Consider the following 21031-nt stretch of genomic DNA (forward strand, 5'->3'; position numbering starts at 1 on the left):
ATTTCTCTGAAACATTAAAAGGCTGCTCCATAACAAAGCCTTCCGCTATGTCATAAAAATAGAGGACAAAAAGTCTAAGCTAAAGAAAAAGATGATATGTACGTCATTATCAGAGGCACTTCGTTCTAAAACCAGGGGTACTGAGAAATTTCAAAGAAGATGGAACTGAGATATAAGTCTACCTTTGAACTGAAGTGACACAAGAAGAGTTCGCCTCCCCCCCACCCCTTAACTTATTTCATGTCTGCTTTGATGAGCAGTGGAAAGAGATCTACTGGCTGAAATTAAAATGGTGCAATCCAATATGTGCTAATTATCAAAGGAGGGGAAGGTGCCAAAAAGTACAAAGGAAAACTCGAGAATTTCACCATGACTAGATCCCTTCATGGCACCTACAACCAGCTCCTGAACTTCTGTTCATGGGGTTTGCAGCAGGGGCAGGGGTGGAGCTCAGAAGACCCGGCTGTATATTCTGGTTGTTCCACATCCACGTCATATGGATTCACCTCCACTCGGCTGCAGATTCCATTTTCTTGTTTCTTTTTTAGTATTGGTATTGAACCTGGGGCCTCATTGCATGCTAAGCACATGTTCTACAACTGAGCTCTACCTCCAGCCCTCGAAATGGGGATAGGATTCCTTGCCTTCTTTCCAAGGTTGTGAGAATCTAATGTGAACCATTTGTTAACTGTAAGTCACTGTATAAGTAGAAGGCATTATGAATATTTACCCAAAGTGAAGCAATAAATAACTCCAAAAGAAAATTTTCTTTCTTCTTCTTTTTTCTTCATAAGTTACTATGCAGGTGACATTCAGATAAACATTAGTTGTCATAGATGATGTCAGGTATAGTGGCCAAACAATTGTGAATGACACAAATACACTCATGTGTACACTTATTATTATTATTATTTTTTTAAATCTGGCCTTACTTCATTTAGTTTCCTCAGAATAAACACCCGAAACTCCAACAGTGCATCAGTGTGACTCTCTGAAGGCTAAATACTGCAGGAATTTATATCTGATATTTAGGAAAAGTGCCAAACCTAGCAATATCTGTGCACACATTAGATAAAGGATTCAGCAAACAGATGCTCCTCCTTGCAATCAGCCAAGAACTTCTAATATTCTGACAACTTGTTAATCAACCAACATATGGTATCACTTTAGTAAACACAACACTCAGAATTTGCTTTTTAACAGAGTGCTTTCTAAGAGATGTAACGGTCCTGATTTATCAATGCTGTTCACTGGAAACCAAGGGAAGCTGGCCTCACCCGCCACTTGAAGTTTGTTTAATTACTTGGGAGAGAAAAATAAATATAGGTATTGATTTGGATTGTGAGTTTTTTTTCTAGGTTGGGAGTTTTAAAAAATGTCATCCTCAGAGACATTTGTAAAATGATGACATATTATATAGATTTATATACATCACAGGTTAGAAAGTGTCTACAGTTCCTACATCAGTTTCCTAAGGCTACTTAACAAAGTACCACATACCAGGTGGCTTCAAACAAGAGAAATTGATTCTCTCACAGTTCTGGGGGGTGGGGAATCAAGTCGTGGGCATTGCCACGCTCCCTCTGAAGTTCCTAGGGGAATATTTTTCGGTTTTAGTTATGACCAAAAGACCTGACCAAAACAACTATGGGGGAGGAAAATTTACTTGGGGCTCATGGTTTCAGAGGTCTCAGTCCATAGACAGCTGCCTCCATTGCTCTGGGCCAGACATGAAGCATCCATCATGGCAGAAGGGTGTGGAGGAGGGAAGCTGCTCGGGACATGGCAACCAGAAAGCAGAGAGAGAGAGAGAGAGCATTAGGGACAAAATATATACCCCAAAGACACGCCCCCAGTGACCTACCTTCTCCAGCCACGCCCTACCTGCCTGTGGTTACTGCTTAGTCAATCCATTCAAGTGGATTAATGCACTGATTAGGTTGAGGTTCTTGTAACCTAATTGTTTCACCTCTGAAAATTCTTGCATTATCTTACACTTGAACTTGCATTATCATATCTAAACCATAATACCTTCCCTGTCTATTCCTGATCATGGTAGCCCCAAGCCTTTCTTAGCTCATGTTAGCAAAACATCAAACTCTGTCTCATCTTTACAAGGCCATCTTCCCTCTGTGTTAACCTATGTACAATTTGTTTTTCTTATTATCGGGATACTGATCATATTAGATTAGGGACCAGCCTACTCCAGTACGACCTCATTTTAACCTGATTATATCTACAAAGACCTTAATTTTAAATAGAGTCATATTCATGGGTATGAGGTTTTAGGACTCCAGCATATCCTTCTGAGGGATACACTGCAATCAATCACAGTTCCAAGCAACACAAATCTGATCCTATCAGATGATCCTATTTGGCATGTGGGAGCCTTTTCTCCCAGTACTGTTACTATAGGAAACCATCCTCCTTGGATACCTGAAAATGCACCTAGTCGACCAGTACAAACAGGAACCTAGAGCTCAGAAATGCACCCCTTTGTATATCTCCTTTTCTAATCTACTCCTCTCTGGGCCCCTTTTTGGTTTCACACTTTGTTTCTCAATTCTTTTCCTCCATACTTCATCTCAAATATGTCTTTTCTTTGTCCTCTGACTCCACATAATGGGGCAACAGCTGGGTTTTCCAGTCTGTCCTCAGAGAGGGGACTCCCACCTCCACTTTCAATGTACTAAGCTGGGCCAGCTTCTCTGAGGCATGTGAGAGCCAGCTCCTTCCTCTGCAAGGTGAATAAGCCTTAAGCCTCAACAAGCAGGTGAGGGAGTGGAGGTGGAGAGAGGGTACTAAGCCTGGGTCCTACTCTTTTAAGGGTTCCTCCCCCCATCTGATATACCAGTGAGTACATATTTGGTGACTTGGAGTAATAGCATCCTTGTTCTCATTTATCTAACCATTCTACTTCTAAAATTTCAGTAATGATGTTCACACCTGACGTGTCACAAAATTATGTATTTCATGTGTTTTAACGGTTAGCCACAGTATCTTCATTACAAGATGTTAAAAAAGTTATGCCGACTTTAAAGAGGACTAGGATTATGGGAAGGTTCTAAGGGTTGGTATGGATTCACCATACTGGTTTATAGTCAGAGCCTGCAGAGGAAACGCCACTAAGAATGACACCATAGGTCCCTTTACCCCGTAGGTCCGAGGTCCTCTCCCTATGGGCTTTCATCCTTGTACTCCACTCCACTGAAGCCCTTCTTGTCAAGGTGTGAGCGACAAATCCAGCAGGCAGCCTTCTCCCTGCCCCTTGTTTACAGTGCTAGGGATGGAACTTAGAGCCTGCTACTTAAGCCCTCTGCCACTCTCTGATTTACTCACTCTGTGTGAAAGACAGACAGACAGACACACACACACACACAGAGGCAGAGAGGGAAGGTTGGGGACATGGGAAGTGGGCACATATTTGACATATTTGTCTTTTCTATAGAGAGACCTTGAGCTCATACACTAAGCTTCAAAGACTAAATTAAATTAATCAATTATAGTTAGAAACAGTTTAGAGCTCCTTAGAGTAGGGACTTGAATTCAACCTCGGGGCTGAAATGGTCTTTTTAATCATAGCAATGTAAGTAAGTGAAAGACGAAATGTGCTAAAACAGTATCTGAAGTTGGATGTTCTGGACTGAGGTGTCCTGTGGGCTGACTGCCTAACTTGAATTTTTTTAAATATTTATTTTTTAGTTTTAGATAGATACAATATCTTAATTTTATTTTTATGTGGTGCTGAGGATTAAACCCAATGCCTCACAGGTACTAGGCGAGCACTCCACCACCCAGCCTCCTAACTCAAATTTTTAAGAAGAGCTGACTGTGACCCTAAATGTATATTCTGATGTAAGCTTCTTCTTTGGGGGCCAAGAGGCAAGACCATCTCTCTTGTTAGGGGGCTGTTGTTTCCCCAGGAAGGAAAACAGACTCACTTTTTAATTTCCTGGAAGTATCCTCTTCTGCAACAGGTTCTATGATGCACTTCCAGGCACAGCTTTAGAACTGTGTGTGGGCACACGCGTGCACAGGCATAGGTGCACACAGTGGTGGTGGGAGGATCGCCCTCCACTACCCCAGGGTCTGGGGTGTGTGTGCTGTGGACCCTGACAGGTACAGATACCCAGGTAGACCTCCTGGGGAGGAGCAAGCCTAGAGCCAGATGGATGTGGAAAGGCCTGCATTTGTGGGTCCCAAGCCCCATTAGGCAGAAGGAGTAACAGTAGTTCCTGCTCCACATCCTACTGCCACAGAACTTCCAGAAAACTGCCTCCATCACAGCGAGGCCCTTCCCCTGCTGGGCCTCAAGTCCCTTCTTCAGAGGTCAAGTGACTATAAACATGACTGTGATCTCACAGAAAACAGACAGTCTCAAGGGAGGATATTTCCATGATAGGCTACCAAAGCCGGGGGAGCCCCAGGAGGAGAACAGGGCCAGTGTCAGAGGCATGCTTTCCTGAGGGGGCAAGAGAGCCCCCTGTGACATTTGGAAATGCCCGAGGGGCACACAGACTGGCAAAGTTGTTATGTCAAAGAAAGGCAGCTCAAACTCTGTGCTTTGGACATTTAAAGACCAGTGTGATATTCTTTTTTTCTTTTGATAGTCACAGGCTTGGGAGGTAGAAGGTTTGGATGGCTCAATCTACCACTGTCAAGAGCCATCCATGAACTATACGTGAGGATGTTTTCAGCCTTGTAGCCAGTGAGTGGAAAAATCTGGTATTGGGAACATCCTGGGGCAATCCCACAGGGTAAGATCGCCCAATACATGTGAACTCCCCCTCAGCTCTGCTCAGAAAGGTCCCATGCAGTACCAGAGATGGGGTGACCTGCTCTAGTCACACAGCCTGAGATGGGTGTAACCTGCCAAGATGCCAATCAACCTGTTGACTGTAAGACATCAGGAAGCAAGACTCCACCCCTGAAACCTTAGCCCTGCCTTTGACGTACCCCCTTAAATAAACCAAGGGAAACATTTTCTAATTGTCTGGCTCTAGGTCCTGTGTAGGCTGAGTCTAGCAGATGCTCCATCCTTTAAAACTATAATTCTGACTTTGTCTTTTGTTCTTTACTAATTATTTCAGACTTTAAGTTCTTTGGAGGCTTATAACTCAGAGTAGGTAAGAGTTCCCCGGCAAGGTGTTGGCCACCCCATGATATAACACGAATATTGATATTATGGTTGACATTTATTGAGCATTTCCTATAGACCAGGCAGTATATGAAGCTTTTTAAATGTAGAATTTTCTAGGGAAAACTTCATTTTTAGAATCAGTTTCTACTTTTGAGAGTCTATAAAAGATTTCAATGTAATGAAGTGGAAGCATCTTTTAGAGGGTGAATTGAAGCCAACCACCTCAGAGGGCCACTTTTAGGATTTTGTAACTATCACAATATCATCGAAATAGTCTTGGCAACTGTTGAGTACTTATGCTTCCGTGAATTATCTTGTTAATTAACTTCATTAAAATGTACTATTTTGGGTACAAAACAAAGAAAAAGAAATCCATGGTTCATTTAAGAACAAGCAGGAAGGTAAGCACAGGTTTAATGTGTCAGGTCAAAGGGAGAAACTAAATAAAAATAATTATTTTTAATAGATAATTTTTATTAAAAAAGTAAAGCAAATAAATAAATTTTGTTAGCTGTCATCACAAATACTTGAGATAACCAATTCATAAAGATAAGAGGTTCATTCTGTCTTATAGTTTTGGAGGTTTCAGTCCATTATCAGTTGGTCCCATTGCGCTTTGGCCTGTGGTGAGACATCACAGCATAGCAGGAGCATATGGCAGACCAGAAGTGAAAGAGGGGACGAAGAAGAAGAGACCAGGGTCCCACAGTCCCCTTCAAAGGCATAGCCCTGATGACCTGAAGGGATCTCACTAACCCATCCTCTCAATGCTTCTATCACCCAGGCCTTGCCACTCTGGGGAACAAGCCTTTACCATATGGACCTTTGGGGATACTTCAGATCTAAACCATAGTAGACCCTCAACACTTGTGAGAACAAGAACCATGGAGTGCTTGAGTTTGAATTTGTGGACTAGCAGGCGGTCATGAACAACACTTACCTTTTTGGCCATCTGTGTCCTTCAGTTCTTGAGTAAGGTTATTCCAGTGTAAGCACTAGAACTAACCAATCTTAATAGAGTGTACACTATGAGCCACTGGAAAATATTAACTCATTTAATCCTCAGAGTGTCTCAGGGAAGGATGTTCTGCTATTATCTCAATTCTACAGGTTGGAAAATGGAGGCCCAGAGAGGCTAACACTTCCCCAAGGTCACACAGTTCATGTGTACTGGGGTCAGGACCCGAATCCAGAGTTTAGAGCCAGGTTCTGTGCACTTAAGCACTACACAGACTGGAATGTGTTCTTCTTTCAGAATCCTGGAGCTGCTGATTTACTCTGTGTCTATGGATTTTGATATGAAAAAAATATATCTTGATGTAGTGTGAGAGGGAACAACCATGGTTCCCCCAGGGGAGCAATCAATTATTTGATAATATTTTCTTTCAATCTTCTCTCCTCTTCCACCACTTCAGAGCAAGAGACAACAAACTCTTAATGCCTATCCAAAAGGTTGCTGCCTCAATAGAAACCCAGAATTCCAAATTTATTTCTTTTCTCTACCGCCCTATGTGAACTACACACTCAGGACAGTAGCCAAAAGTCCGGCGTTTAAATTCTGATTCCACCACATACCAGCTGAATGATTTCTGTCAAGCCATTTGTGCCCTCTCCAAGCTGGTTTCTGCCTTGGTAAATTGGGCATAACAGTACCAATCTCAGGATATCACGGTGCTCACATTAAAATAGTGCAGGTAAACTGCTCCCCACGGTTCCTGGCTTCAGTAACTCCTGGCTGTGTGCTTTGATTTTAATTATGATGTCAATCTGCATTACTGTAGGGAAAATAGCCTTTTATTTTAAATATTTTTAATACTCTCTATTAGGATCACTTATTTTTTTTTTTTAAATTATAATCTTTGTAAATAGATGAGCGGAGTTCCTTCCTGTTATGCCAACCTCCCTATTTTTGAGATCTTTCCAAAGTGTTTCTTTTGACTTCTATTGTTAGAGGCATATATTGGTGTCATAAGTTCATGAGAAACTGAAATGAGGAAGGTGACGATGATGATTCCACAGAGACACCAATGACAAGCCTTTCCACTTGGAGCATTCGCATTTGAACACTAATTTGCTTGAGAATAATCCCGATCCTTACGTTTCCAAGTGAAGGAAGCCCTTTGTGCCTTATTTGCTCTTTGTCAGATGGATCATACCACTCTAAGCTTTCAGCTGTCCCAAATGGGTTGGCAAGACCCAGTCAGTTTTGCTGCTGCCATTCAGAGAAAAGAGAGTGTGTGGAAATCTGTGTTGGGACTTAACTTTCCTACTAGGAATTAGTGGGCAGAATATTGTCCTGCATGAGGCAGGCCTACCTAGGGGCCCCTTCAAGATGGCGCAGCCAGAGGACCCATGGGACTTGGTGTATCTTTACTTAGATGGCAGTTTCGGGGGGTGGGGTGGGGAGACTGGATATCTTGAAGCCACAAACAGTGCTGTTTTATGTGCTTCTAACTTTGAATCCACAAAGACTTTTACAGTGCATCTGTTTAGACCTATCTAACTCTCATCAGCTCAACAAAAATGGGTAGCATAGCTTAAATCTTTTGTTGCCTGAGTGGTAAGAATGTGAAGTGGTAAGAATGTGAAGAAGAGTCCACGTGGAGATGTCCTTTTGAACATTATATGTCCTCACCATGGCTTTTGTCTTCCATATATCATGGAACTTGGTCTCATTTACTGAGCACCCATCCCCGACTCTTGTAGGAAGGATGTTGCCAAAGAAAGGGCCTCCCCTGGGAGGATCTCCAGACAGAACATCCTGAAAACCCCTCTCACTCCACATTTCACAGCCAGGAAAATAATGGAGTCCCCAAACAAGGCAAATTTTACACAATGAACTTGGGGACACTGAGGAAAACATCTCTATTTCCTTTAACAACCAAACAACAGAGATACTTGAAAAAGACTCATTCATCAAATACAAAGGCTCGGTTCCCCTGGGAGTCCCACCTTCCTCTCCTCCTTTCAGGAATAAGTCTATTTATTTCTCTGCTCTGAAACCCCTACTTGGCCACCAGGCTCAGTGCAGCAAATGCTACAAAATGTTGAACAAAAAATAAAGACTTTTCAGTACTGCTGTATTTAGTATAGAAATAAACTAGTGTTAGAAAATGTTATTCTTCATTTAATTTGGGTTTTGTATAAAGCATGGATATATGTAGATAATCACAGCGAATAGTCTTCATGCTTATATTAAAATCTGTATTTTCCATGGCTAGCAGAGAGATGCACTCACCTAACATATTCAACTATTGCTACTAAATATAGCCTGCTTTTGGGAAAAAAAATCCCTTAAAGCTTTTTGAATATTAATAATCAGTTATCTTCCAAAATAGTGACTTACGGAAGCTAGGTTCTCTGGGTTGTTTTTTGGTTGGCTCTTACTGTTTTATGAGAGTGTAGGATACTTTATTTCCCATAAGTTGCTCAGGGTCTGTGGGGTCTTGTATGGCTGCCACAGAAACAAGATGGCAACCAAGAGTGGAAGAATTCACCTCGGTCTAGGGAGGCAACTTTTGGAAGAGCCCTGGCAACCTAAGGTGCCTAAGGGCTGTACAGATCACTACACAGTGAAGCCAGAGCAGGTTAAGTAGCAAAATCAAACAGACTTACTGATTAAACACCACTGTCTTTTCCAGGTCTATATTTTATTCATTCATTCATCATCTTGGTTTGAATATGTTCCCCTGTAGTTGACGTGCAGGAAGCTTAAGGTATTTGAAAGTAGGGCCTTGGATAAATAATTAGGATTAGATAAAGTTATGAGAATAGGACCCCATGATGGCATTAGGGCTTTAATAACAAAAAGAAGAGAGACTTAAGCTAGCATGCTTGCCCTGTCTCATCATGTAATGTCCTCTGCCTTCTTATGATATAGCAAGAATGCCCTTACCTAATGCGGGCACCATGTTTCAGGACTTACCAGACTCTTACCCAATAAACTAAATAAATAAATTTATTTTCATAATAAATTAACCAGTCTCAGGTATTTTATTATAGTAATGGAAAAGATGAAGAGAATGCTTTTTTGAGAAACTTCTAGGCATTCAGAACAAAACAAATTCCATATTCTCAGAGTTTGTTTTCTGTTGGCATAGACAATAATAAATCGAGAATTTAAAAAAATATATTTTTAACTGTAGATGGACACAATACCTTTATTTTGTTTCTTTAGTTTTTATGTGGTGCTGGGGATCAACCCAGGGCCTCACACATGCTAGGCAAGTGTTTACCACCGAGCCACAACCCCAGCCCTCAAGAATTTTTAATACAGGGAAGAAAGATTGTGTTAACAATGAAGGCAGTGTTATTTGGTGGTTAGGGAAGAGTGTGATTAGGAAATACTACAGTTTGGATCTGGAATGTTCCCCCAAGTTCCATGCATTAAAGGTTTGCTCCCCAGCATGGCACTATTGGCAAATGGTGGGAATTTGAGAGAGAGGGTTTAGTTGAAAGATTCAGGTCATTTGGGGCTGTGCCTTTGAAGAGGATTATGGGACTGTGGTGTCTTCCACTTTTTACTTCCCTGCCCCAAGCAAGGAGGATATTCAGTCATGACCTGAAATCTCCAAAACTATGAGATAAAATAAACAGTTCCTCTTTTTTAGTTGATTTATCTCAAGTATTTGTTGCAGGAACAGAAAGTTGACTAAGGGAAGGTGTCTGTAACAAGTTAAAACACTGATGCTCTAGGTGATGAGGTAGTAGAGGGAGATATGCAGCTATTAGAAGAAAATGTTCCATGTGGAAGAAAGAGCAAACATATACAAATGTCCTGGGGCAGAGCATATTTGGTAAATAACCAACCAGAGCACAGACGAGGCCATTGAGAATAGAATGGACAGAATAAATCTGAGAGTGGTGGGATGTGGGGTCAGGAAGACGTACCTTTGGCCTGGGCCAAACCATTGGGGTCTTAACAACCAAGACAGGAGGTCTTTCTATCTATGCCAAGTGTGAGGAGAAGCAGCAGTGTATTTGCTAGCAGCCCCATAGCTCTGACTTTTAATGCTCTGGGTGATGTAACGATGATGGACACATGAAGATAAATGCTGGGCACAGCCCAGAAATCGAATGTGTGGAAGATTCTTGGAAATGTGGCTGTATCTCATGCCTCTGAAGAGTTAGTTAAGCCCCCATCAGAACAGGGGTCCTTCCTGCTGGGAGCTCCAGGCTCTGCCAGCAGCTGGCATCTTGTGAATGACACACCTGAGTGAGCCATGCCCTGCCAACACCTGGACCATGAGCCTGGCTTCTGAAAATGGACTTAAACCCACCTTCAGAGGCACTGCTTGATGAACCAGCTGAAAAGGGCCTCTTTACTCTGTGGGGGTTTTCCTTTGCTTAAATGAAGTGAAACGATTTCTCCAGGAGCTGAGAGGCCGGTGCTGTGGAACGCAGGGCACCCTCTGAGGCTAACAGGTGTGAACATTGATAATGTCAGGCCATGGCTTGGGAGAGCCCAGGGCATGGAGGAGACAGGGGCAGCCTGTTCTTCTGCTTTAGGCGAATGTCAGGAAATCCTCTGATATATTGGCCATGCTGTTCTTTGTTCCCTTCCCACTTTGTCATGCAGAAAAGGACCCAATTATTTAATAATGAGCTATTCCGTCTGTCATGTTGCTCTTTAAAAAAAAAATGAGTGTAGCCCATGTAGGGAGAGCACTGCTCACACCCTCATCACTTCACAGGAGGTCTCCTTAGTGCAGCGGACTCTCCTGCCACATTTATGTTTAAGATTTTCTCTGGAAGAAAACCAGGCGCTAGTCAGACACACTCAGCATTGAGTCCCAGTTACCTACTTACTAGATGTGTGTTTTGGGTCAAGTTACTACTTTGACTGAGATTTGTTTCTTCATCTGAAAAATAATAGTTCCCCCATATAGATGTAAGCTTTAGGAGCTGGGTGCAGGGGTGCATGACTATAATCCCAGTGGCTGGGGAGGCTGAGGCAGGAGGATTATGAGTTTAAAGCCAGCCTCAGAAACTTAGTGAGGCCTTAAACAACTTAGCCAGACCCTGTCTGTAAATAAAAATATATAAATAAAAAAAATATATATATTAAAAAAGGGCTGGGGATGTGGCTCAGTGGTGAGTACCTCTCAACAACAACAACAACAATAACAGCAACAACAACAACAAAAGTAAACTTTAGGACTGGAAATTTACATGTAGATCTTTATATAAATACATGACATCATGACATTTAGTAGGCATTTAATTGATAGTCATGACTTTTATTAGTATTATGAATTCTAATTCCAATTTTATTATATTTAGGTTTCTGTGTTCTATACCCCCAGATTCAAGTTGAGCAGCAATCTTAGAGGGAAGAATCTGTCAGAACTAGAATCTCAATATTTTATCCATCCACAAAAGTCAGACCAGGGAAGACAGATATAGTACAAACATGCTGTGGCTCCAGCTCCTTCCCCTTTACCAGTGCTGACCCAAATGCTATTTGGAATCCTTCTTAACACAGTAGCCCCAGCATCCTCCACCCATAGACAGAAATTGTTAGAGGAGATGAATTGTCATCTCTGTACTTGGTATGAATGGTGGCAGGCACTATTGGTTTTATGTGAGGGAGGAGAAGGGGCAAGGAAAGGGGTTTGTTAATGAATATGAGCTTCATAATGAAGCCCAGTGAGTTCTTCACAGATGTCAACCAGCACTGGGCAAAAGTGGAAAATGTCAGTGCTCAGAAGTGAGTGGGCCAGGGGGCCTTTCCATCTTGGGCTAGGTTCTGCCGGGTTAGAGATCTGCAGGAAAGACAGACTCCCCAAATTTGGGCTGCTAACTTACAAAGGACTTCACAAATGCCATGACAAAGTTTTCGAATTCCACAAGATTCTGAAAAGACATGTACAGGGCATTGGCTTGTTTCACATTGGGGAGAAACATCTGAAGGAACCCACTCACACACCGATGCACCCACAAAAACCTTTCCAATATCTTTCAGTAGGTGCTACTCTGTCCAGTGCTTTTCCTCAGGAAGATGAAAGGAATTTGCAGGAGGAAACCCCCCCGCCCCAAAATTAGAAAAGCCTAAGCAGGACAGAAACCTACTGACTGTCAATACATGCATAAGTTTTAAAGGAAAATATTGTTTTTTTCTGTTTTAAAAAATTATTCAATAAATGCACTTTCCTCTTAATAAAGGAGTCTGTTAAAGCTTTATGTTTAACTTTTGTTCCTTTCTAAAACAGCTTTCTCCTCAGCTATCAACAACTGCAATATTTATGCTCCAACTGGGGCTGTCCTTACCCAGACTGCAGTAGGAATCCCCTGAAGCCAGCCCTCAGAAGCCCCATGCCTTCCCAGGATGTCCACCAGGGCAGGGAGAGTCCAGAGGTCTTCCCAGTGACCTCGTGGTGAAGGAAAGAGGGAATGAAGAGTGGCGCTGGTTTCCTTTCAAATCTAGCCACTCAGTCGTGGTACAAAGTACCTTGGAAAACTTAAATGATTTGCCCAAAGGTTTAAAAAAGATCCTTTGAAGTTGTAGGAAAATGATTTTCAAAAAATAGTTTTTAGTCTTTTCCTTCCTTGACTCATAAAATTGGGGGCCAGCCAGAGGAAGTTACTGTATAAAGAAAGAAGGACACCTGAGCCCCTAGCACCAAGGCTGTGTCTTGAATCTTGGATTTCAATAAATTGTTCTGATACTTTACCCTCTGTCCAAAACCAGCAAGAGTTCACTTGAAGAAAAATCAAACTTACTTACTAAAAGTCTGCCTTTTTCCTGCTGAAACTAGGTGATCTGAGAGTTCAAACTCAGCATTGAAAACATGAAATGGTTTCATTTATTTATGGTTTCCAGTGACTGCCTTTAGCCATGCTCTGTCAACTAGCTTCTTCCTGTTCCTCAATGACATCTGAGCTAGATTGTATACATTCGGGTCACTTTCAGTTTTGTAAAGTCTAATAAGTCTACTTATATGGCTTAAACTCATATCCACCTTCATCTCATCTCCTCCTCCCTTTGCTTGGGTGTAGCTCAAGATATACTCATGGCTCCAGGACATGATCTGTTTCTGGACACCTTCTCCTCCACTTTTACTCCTAATATAGCTTTTCTGTGGGTTTAGGGTGGTGAAGAGGAATGAGGGAAATGCCCTCAAGGGCCCGACCCACTGTCTGTCTGGCTGTGTTCCTTTATGCTATGGTTTGAATGTGGCCCCCAAAAGTTCATATGTTGAAAACTTAATCCTTCACTTTCTATTTAGATGGCATTTGAATGTGCTGCCTTTGGATGCATTAGGGACTAGAAGTGTGAGGATGTCCCCCCATCCCCCACGTGGTTACCTTTATCAGAAAAGGAAGAGAGACCTGAGTTTGCATGCTCTTATTCTCCTATCATGTGAGACCTTCTACCATGTTATGATGCACAGAGAAATCCCTCACCAGATGAAACCCCTGCATCTTGAACTCCCCAGTCTCCGGAACTATGTGAAATACCTTTTTTAAAAATCAGTTTTCTAATCTCAAGCATTCTGTTATAGCATCACAAAGGGACTAAGTCACCCTCTTCCACTCCAACAGAGCCCCTGCTATTGGCAGTAGCCCCTCACCTCTACATACTCACTCTCACACACACATTCATACACACTCACTCACACACACGTGCATCTTCTTATAAACTGGGGAGCCCTTTATCTGCTGGTGGATAACTCTCAAGATTTCATCAGTCTGCCTGTGCTCCATGCAGGAATATCCCCAATCTTTGCCAACCCACGCCGGTCATCTCTGCTTCGTGTTGCCGTCTTTCACTTCCTATTCCCCACGTTAACCAAAAGGGGAGCTGAACTGCTGGGCTGCTGTTAAAGTTGATATCCTGCTGGCCAAAGACGTACCAGTCACTCACTCCTGCCCTTCTCTTGAAGGCACTCTTCCCTTGGCTTCAAGAAAGGGAAGCTTCCCATTGTGTCCCCAGGGGAGAGGACCTATTACAGTGAGCACAGCATTCCTATGTTGGTTGCAAATGTTCCAGGAGACCCCTTGTATCCTGTTTTTGTTTTCCTGGGGTATAGCTGTTGGTTTGGACAGCAGGACCTGTCCCCCTAGAATCCCAGAAGGGGATTCTCCCAACTGTTGGGGGTTGTCTTCAGTATGTGGGCTACCCAAGGCTCTTTATACTCAAATTTAGTCCCTCCTTGCTGTTTCAATGGGAAACAGGCCCTTTAATATTCTTCTCCAAAATTCTCCCTAAACTCACTTCCATCAAACCATAAGCCTTTCCATCCATTTAACAAATATTTACTGAGTGCCCAATCTGCACTGGGAGCTATTCTAGGCACTGGGGATGTGGCAGCAAACAGGACAGAAGGGGTTCCTTCTCTAACAGCTTACTCTGTATTGGAGGTGGACACTTTAAATAGATATGCTAGCAAGATGATTTTACACAGCGCTAAGTGCCCCAAGATAGTAAAAAAAAAAAAATGGTATGGTAGAAAATGACCAGAGCGGGAAGGATGCCACTCAAGACTCGTGACTGCAGAAGGCCTATCTGAAGGGGTGATCACTGACCCAGATCTGAATGATTCCCAAATAAAGGCAAATACAAAGGTCTTGAGGTAGGAACCTGTTTGGCATGTCTAAGGAATTCAGAGAAAAACAAGTAGATGGTTTTCCCACTTTCATCTTAGAAGATAAATCTCCCAAGATATTTTCTCTGTCCTCTGCTTATTCTAGGCTAGTCTACAAGGTAAAGAGATCCACTGTTCATTTCATTGCTAGTCCATCCTGAATATGCTAGGCCATTCAGCTGTCTTTTTAGAGATTTTAGATATTAAGGGGTATTTTCACTCATTTACTTGGGTTATATGCCCAGGAATATCCTTAGCAAAGGCTACTGCTGCATTCTGGCCAAAGTGCCACTCAAGTGAACATCAGTCACTAGCAATAGAAGAATAAATCCAGACAGCTTTTCATGTCTGACACCTTCCTAAGGAGGCTCATGGATGAAGTCAATATAAAATCTGTGTGCTGTACCTTAAAGCATCATACAAATAAAAATATATGTTATTGTGAAGCTCACTTATTAGAAAAGGATGGATAATAAACAGAAAGGAAATAAGTTCTAAGAAAACTTTAGGGTACCATTTCTCCAGTTGGTTTATTACTTTCAAATTTCATTGGAAAATTGCTCATTTTGTTAAACAAAACTGCCGTCATAACATTCATGCCTGAGATGGCATAATTGTTTGTGGCACTGAACTTCAAATCTGAGAGATATCTTTGAGATAATTTATAATAACACTCTCGTTTTACAGATGAGATAATGGATGTCCAAAAAGGTAATACAGCGTTCCAAAGTCACATTGCATTCATAATTGTCAGAATTGAACTCAATCCAAACTTTTTTACTCCCGGCCCATTAATCTTGCTGCTGTGTTATAAGTAATTCTAAGCTAAGAACTGTTCCTCAACATGCAGTATATCAAAGACCAGAGCCAACTGTGCTGTCAGCACAATTTGGTAAGAGGTGTTACCGTAGGCAGCCTCCAAGATGGGCCTCAATGATCCTTGCTTCCTAATATTTCACCTCTTACATTGCACCAAGGTTGGTCTACATGACCAATAGTATATAGTAGAAGTGATGGCATGTCATTTCCAAGATAGGATATAAAAGACTGTGGTTGCCATACTGTTCTCTGTCTCTTGGAATATATTCCCTGGGGAAAGCAGCTGTCACGTCATGAAGATGCTTAGCCTATGGAAAGATCCACATGGAGAAGAAGTGAGATACTTAACCAATAGCCAGCAAGAACAGATCTTACCAACAGCCATGAGTGAAATTAGAAGCAGATCTTTCAGTCTATTGTGACTACAGCCTTAGACAACAGAGACCTCACTGAGACCCTAAGCTTGAACCACCCAGTTAGTCTGTTCATAAGATTCCTGCCAAAAATATTATAATAAATATTTAACCTGCCATTTTTATGTAGCAATAAATCACTAATATAGATATCATGATGTCTTCCTCTAGGGGATCCTAGGTACCCCGTGAAGGCCACATCACTCAGTGGTAACTCTGTTTTCTTCTTACACAAGGGGGAGAGAGGTGCGTGCTTTGCTCAAGGACCTGCTTCAGCTCTGTCTCTGCTGCAGAGATGAAAGGGTGGATGGTGGCCCTGTCAGATGCCAATAAGTCCTCCTCAAAGGGTACCTCATGGCAGGTGTCAGCCTAGGTGGAAACTTCTGTTGGAAAATCAGAACCAAAGCCATGTCAGTGTATGATGTTCAGAGAGAAAAGTGAACACAAAGCACAGCTTTAGTCAAATTTCTTTTAGATAGGCCCAGTCTCTCACTGTAATTTTTGCGCTTTTGGAAAACCAGAAATTTCTAGAGGCTGCCCTGTCCTTGTCCTGTTACAAATTTGTTCTGGATTCAGCAGAAAAGATGTTTGGAGATAGCAGTCAACACAAATTAAATATCTCCTTCGCCAGTTTCAGGCTGTGGACACTTTAAAATACTTGAAATTTAGGGCTCAGCATCTGCTGGTGCTGCTGTGCCTGTGTCTTAAAAGCACCACCTGGTGCCTGAGTCACATCACCCTTGTTTCTCTGCTAGACGATATTTCTCTTTTTTTTTTTTTCATGACTTAGTTTGAGCTCTCCACCTGTTATGGTTTGGATACAAGGTGTTCCTGAAAGGTCCTGTTAATGTAGGAGTAGTCAGAGATGAAATGATTAGAGTATGAGCTGTAAGGTAATTAGTCCCTTTGCATTTTGATTGAATGGACTGGGTGGTAACTGTAGGCAGGCAGGACATGGCTGGAGGAGGTGGTCACTGGGGGTGTGCCCTAGAAGGGTGCATCTTCCCCGTGGCCCCTTCCCTCTCTCCCTCTCTGCTTCCTGACTGAACTATGAGATGATGAGCTTTCCTCTGAGCTGCTGCCTCACCTTGGGCTCAGAGCAATGGACTTGGCCATCTGTACACTGAGACTTCCGAAACCGTTAGCCCCAAATAAACTCTCCCTCCCCTAAGTTGTTCTTATCAGATATTGTGGTCACAAAAGTAAAAAACAAAACAAACAAACAAAACAACAACAACAAAACAACAAAAAACCCACTAAGTTTACAAAGCCTTTCTAAAGTGGATCTATCTGATTAGTATCATTTTTTACTATCTCTTCCTCACCATTATGCCTCATACATGAGTAGAGCTGAGCTTAGATCTGTATTTCTTTTGTTTTATGGGTGTCCTTTTTGGCTCCCCAACATGATTATCTAAATTGAGGGTAGTTGAGACTTTGAACAGTGGGTGGGGGGGGGGCTACTAAATATCACCCAATAATGCCAGTGCCTGAGAAGCTTGCTTGGTGAAGAACGGGTGGATAATAACAAGGTCAACTCAACCTGCATGTGGACTTTCTTTAGTGAACTTTGCTCATGAGAAGATCATGTTCAATCTTCTCAACTTTCTCTGTGGAGAAATTAAAAAAAAAAATCCATGATTCATTATTACACAGTTGGGCACAGACAGAAAAGTCTTACGTGCATTAGTAATGTACTTCAGGAGTTAGGATCCAGCCTTTCCACAGCCAGAGGTGAAGGTCACACCAGTTTTTACAAAAGGCATTCCTAGCAATGCGATTAGAGAGGATGGCAGGATTTCTTGCCCCTCTGCCTTTCCCTTCCATGGTGCCTGAAATCCACTGTAACCATAAATGCCTCTGCATTAGAGTTATGGCCCTTTTGAAATGCAAATAATTAAAAAAAGATCTTGTTCGATTTTTATAAAATATTTTATGCTGAAGGTGTTTACCAGAACATGTTTCCTCAGGGTTCTGAGAGAATAGAATTTTATGGAACACAAGGGAATAAGACCCAGCTTAACTTAGCTTAGGAGACTTCTGAGGACAGCTGCTTCTTGGGGAGGGAGAGCTGCTCACTCACTCCTCAAAGAGAACTTGATGTCAAAGGTGAGGTCTTTTGCTTTTTGAAAAGTTTACAGGTAGGGAACTCTTAAGAGAAGCACACCCAGAAAGTATAAGGAGTACAGAGGAATTTTCAAAAAAGAATTTATAGGCTTGTGGGGGATCTGGTAATTAACGCTATTAAATTCAAGCACTTTGGGGAATATCACTTTAATATTTCAACCTTAACCATACCAAAGTCAGGAAGTGCAAAAGTTGATGTTCTGATAGCAGGAGTAATTCATCCCCATTACCCGCTCTTGACTGAATTCTTACAAGCCCCAGAAATTTGTGTCTGTAATATACTCAGCTGCTTTTGCAAAAGAGGACAGCACTCTTAGCTCCCTCTGAGCAATATGGTTACATTTTCAGCCTCATTATAGGACTCTTGGCATTTAGTTTGAAAGGCTGAGAGGAAAAATCCATTTGTGGAACTTCTTTAGCAAGATAGGGGCCAAAATAGAACAGAGAAACCATTGTTTTACTGTTCTCTATGGAAACAGAGCATTCAAGTTTGAAGTAACAAGGTTTTTTTTCCCCATTGGAAATTAAAATTAAGAAAAGAATACCATTTACAGAGCCTTGAAAATTTGAAATGCTTTAGGTTAAATTTCACAAAAGGTGGGCAATACATTTACACTGAGAAAGATCACAAAATATTGCTTAGAAAAGTTTTAGAAGACTTCAAAAATGTAGAGACAATGTTCTTAGGTTGGAAGAATTAAAACTTAAGATGTTACTTTTTTCCACATTGGTGGATTCCTATCAACATCCCAGAAGGCTGTGGGGAAAAAAAATGATAAGATGATTCTCAAAAGTTTGTTAAAGGAGAGGACCTAGAATAGCAAAAATAACTTTGTAAAAGAACAAAGTTGGAAGTCTAACTCTATGTGATTTCATATGAATCGATGGTAATCAAGACTGTGGAATTAGCGTAAAGATAGACAAATAGATCAATAGAATAGAAGAGAGAACCTAGAAAGAGACCTACACTCACTTTGTTTTATTTTATTTTTTTTTTAGTACTAGGGATTGAATCTGGGTATTTGTTGTCTTGCACAAGGAAACTTTTAGTGGTGATAGATATGTCATCATCTTGACTGTAGGGAAGGTTTCATAAGGATAAACACATCCCAAGGCTGATTAAATGGTAGAATCCAAATGTGTGAAGTTAATAAAAGTCACTTATACCTCAGTAAAGCTATTTAATACAACTGTCTGTACTGTCTGTCAAGGAAATATTTTATATCCCAGCCTCTGAAGTTATCCAATCAGAGCATAGAAAACCCTCAGCCCAATTCGAGATCACAAAGTGGCCCACATGATTCTCAGAGATAATGCAGATCCAGGATTTCTTGGGAAGCAAACTAGACCAGGAGATAGAAATCATGAGTCTTTATTCCAGCTGTGTCACTGAGTTGCTGTGTCATTTTAGTTGAATCATTGAATTTCTCTAGATCTCCATTTTTGTGTGTGTTCAGCATGAATATGTGGGACATGATATTCTCGGAGTGCTTGTCATCTCTGACAAGCTCTGAATCTGTATTTCTGAACAGTGAACCCAATACAGTACTTAGCTTCTGTGGCTCTATCCAAGTTGCCCAGTTCAGAGAGCTCCCAGAGAACAAGTCAGTGACCATCAGCCATTTGTCAAGGGTGAAAAGGAAGACTAGGAAAGTCGCCTGGCACTGTGCTCAGTGCCGTCTCTCTTATTATGTTAAACTACACATACTGCAAAAACTACCATTGCAACTCTTTTTCAATGCACAGTTCAGTGGTACCACGTCCACTGACATTGCTGTGCTGCTGTCACCACCACCCATCTGCAGAACTCTTTTTATCCTGCAAAACTAAAACTTTGTATGTATTAAACACAAACTCCCTGTTCTCTCTTCCCCTATTCTGTAGCCATTGCCGTTCTACTTTCATTCTCTATGAACTGGACTTCTCTAGGTACTTCATTTAAATAGCTTCATCCAACACAATTAGTGGATGATATTATAACCTATTTCTGCCAATAAACCAGGAAGAAGGAACTAAGCTTTAAAAAATCGAGGAACAAATAAAGGCTTTAAGTGGAGAGCTTTGTATCATATAACTAAGAAGTCACTGGCCCAGCATTGAGACCTAGGTCAGCTGATTCTTCCACAACTGTAATTACATAACAATGCATTTAATAAAAAGGCAGTGATGTCACTAGGAGAGGGCAGGAGTTTGAGAATAATAGATAGGGCAGTGGAACTCACTCCGCTCTCAGTGGTGATTGGATTATAATGGGCCACTTAAAACCACAGTGACTCCATCTCCACATCTGCTAATTGTGTGTGTGTGTGTGTGTGTGTGTGTGTGTTTATTAAATTACTTCATCTTCATTCCTAAAACCAAGGTGAAATAAAAATCAGTTAGATAAAGTAGGGGAAATTCCCTGTACTTTCTGAAAAAAGCGAAATACCACGTAACTGCAGTACGTGTTTTTATTACTTCCAGGGTTTAGAGTCAAATGTTTCTAGAAAATACAGAATGAGATTCCAGACACACATAACCACAAGTGGTGTTCCCACCCTCAAAAGCATAAACCAACCTTTTTCTGGCTGCTGTTTCAGCTGGTGGGTGAATCCTAGGGGGTAGGAATTTGCAACTCAGTGTTGTATGAAGGAATATTTGCTTCTAAGACCAGCTGTAGCCAATCAACCTCAGAGTGAACCAGACAGCCCCACAGCCAGACTTCATGGTAGAAAGGATAAAAGGGCTTGGGCAGGGCCAGCTGACTTGGGCTAACAGTTCAGGAATTGAGAATAGGCCCTAAAGCCTGAGAACCATGGATTGGCACCCAGCAGGTGCCCTTCTGAGTAAGTTTACCTTGCAGGCATTCAGAGATTTAAAAAAAAAATACAAAATTGTTCTTAGATTTATTCTTAACCCAGAATGAGCGAATCTTGTTCCTTTTCTATACCCGTCATTTGAGAATT

The 21031-nt window shown here is 41.6% G+C and overlaps 1 protein-coding gene across 14 annotated transcripts in view; it reads right to left on the bottom strand.

Moving 5' to 3' along the window:
- Kiaa1217 (KIAA1217 ortholog) overlaps positions 1-21031 on the bottom strand; it is a 369334-nt gene that overhangs the window by 313818 nt on the left and 34485 nt on the right. The window contains exon 1 of one of the 14 annotated variants that reach the window (XM_071599843.1): positions 731-751. The exons of the other annotated variants lie outside the window; for them this stretch is intronic. The gene's annotated coding sequence lies outside the window, so the exon portion shown is untranslated. Of the gene's footprint in view, positions 1-730; positions 752-21031 lie in introns of those variants that run through there. 14 annotated transcript variants of the gene reach the window in all.

The sequence above is a fragment of the Marmota flaviventris genome, chromosome 12 (genome assembly GCF_047511675.1).
Source record: "Marmota flaviventris isolate mMarFla1 chromosome 12, mMarFla1.hap1, whole genome shotgun sequence".
Classification (NCBI taxonomy): Eukaryota; Metazoa; Chordata; class Mammalia; order Rodentia; family Sciuridae; genus Marmota; species Marmota flaviventris.